At 47.6% G+C, this 1,679-nt stretch overlaps 2 non-coding genes and 1 pseudogene across 2 annotated transcripts; all 3 read left to right on the top strand.

The window, feature by feature from the left end:
• Positions 1–203: 203 nt before the first annotated feature.
• LOC123177627 (uncharacterized) lies at positions 204–309 on the top strand (annotated as a pseudogene).
• Positions 310–674: 365 nt separating this feature from the next.
• LOC123177624 (5S ribosomal RNA) lies at positions 675–793 on the top strand. The gene has a single exon (XR_006489030.1). It is a non-coding gene; the product is annotated as a 5S ribosomal RNA (ribosomal RNA).
• Positions 794–1,158: 365 nt separating this feature from the next.
• Positions 1,159–1,277, top strand: LOC123177625 (5S ribosomal RNA). The gene has a single exon (XR_006489031.1). It is a non-coding gene; the product is annotated as a 5S ribosomal RNA (ribosomal RNA).
• The last annotated feature ends 402 nt before the right edge of the window (positions 1,278–1,679 follow it).

Genomic DNA, 1,679 nt, shown 5'->3' with positions numbered 1-1,679 from the left:
GCTGTAAAATACGTGTTGCTGCGGTATAGAGGGAGGGGTGGAAATCATGGTAAACTCGTCTTCGTAGTTGAGCGAGAGAGTAAGTAGTATAGGGCATTATCCATTAGTAGGCGACGGTTGTAATGATAGTAAGAATGTACGACCGTCTTTGTAGCGGACGTGGGAGTGGGAAGCATAAGGGATGAAGCCGGGGGTAACATGTCGGATGCGATCATACCAGCACTAAAGCACCGGATCACATCAGAACTCCGAAGTTAAGCGTGCTTGGGCGAGAGTAGTACTAGGATGGGTGACCTCGTGCTGCATTCCCTTTTTTAATTATTTTTGTACGTACGTGAGGAACAGAACGCATGTGCGTGATATATATTAAGCCTGTCATCATATTTTTGACATTTGCGATATGTTTTAGCTCGGAGCTCATTAGTCACGCGTCTAGGGAGAGTTGGGGCGCGAAAAGTGCGTTCTGAAAGGGGTGTAAAATACGTGTTGCTGCGGTATAAAGGGAGGGGTGGAAATCGTGGTAAACTCGTCTTCGTAGTTGAGCGAGAGAGTAAGTAGTATAGGGCATTATCCATTAGTAGGCGACGGTTGTAATGGTAGTAAGAATGTACGGCCGTCTTTGTAGCGGACGTGGGAGTGGGAAGCATAAGGGATGAAGCCAGGGGTAACATGTCGGATGCGATCATACTAGCACTAAAGCACCGGATCCCATCAGAACTCCGAAGTTAAGCGTGCTTGGGCGAGAGTAGTACTAGGATGGGTGACCTCCTGGGAAGTCCTCGTGTTGCATTCCCTTTTTTAATTATTTTTGTACGTACGTGAGGAACAGAACGCACGTGCGTGATATATATTAAGCATGTCGTCATATTTTTGACATTTACGATATGTTTTAGCTCGGAGCTCATTAGTCACGCGTCTAGGGAGAGTTGGGGCGCGAAAAGCGCGTTCTGAAAGGGGTGTAAAATACGTGTTGCTGCGGTATAGAGGGAGGGGTGGAAATCGTGGTAAACTCGTCTTCGTAGTTGAGCGAGAGAGTAAGTAGTATAGGGCATTATCCATTAGTAGGCGACGGTTGTAATGGTAGTAAGAATGTACGGCCGTCTTTGTAGCGGACGTGGGAGTGGGAAGCATAAGGGATGAAGCCGGGGGTAACATGTCGGATGCGATCATACCAACACTAAAGCATCGGATCCCATCAGAACTCCGAAGTTAAGCGTGCTTGGGCGAGAGTAGTACTACGATGGGTGACCTCCTGGGAAGTCCTCGTGTTGTATTCCCTTTTTTAATTTTCTTTGTACGTACGTGAGGAACAGAACGCACGTGCGTGATATATATTAAGCCTGTCGTCATATTTTTGACATTTACGATATGTTTTAGCTCGGAGCTCATTAGTCACGCGTCTAGGGAGAGTTGGGGCGCGAAAAGCGCGTTCTGAAAGGGGTGTAAAATACGTGTTGCTGCGGTATAGAGGGAGGGGTGGAAATCGTGGTAAACTCGTCTTCGTAGTTGAGCGAGAGAGTAAGTAGTATAGGGCATTATCCATTAGTAGGCGACGGTTGTAATGATAGTAAGAATGTACGGCCGTCTTTGTAGCGGACGTGGGAGTGGGAAGCATAAGGGATGAAGCCGGGGGTAACATGTCGGATGCGATCATACCAGCACTAAAGCACCGGATCCCA

Source organism: Triticum aestivum, unplaced genomic scaffold, assembly GCF_018294505.1.
Source record: "Triticum aestivum cultivar Chinese Spring unplaced genomic scaffold, IWGSC CS RefSeq v2.1 scaffold53657, whole genome shotgun sequence".
NCBI classification, from domain to species: domain Eukaryota; kingdom Viridiplantae; phylum Streptophyta; class Magnoliopsida; order Poales; family Poaceae; genus Triticum; species Triticum aestivum.
The sequence above is the reverse complement of the archived record's forward strand: the minus strand, read 5'-3'. Positions and strand labels throughout refer to the sequence as shown.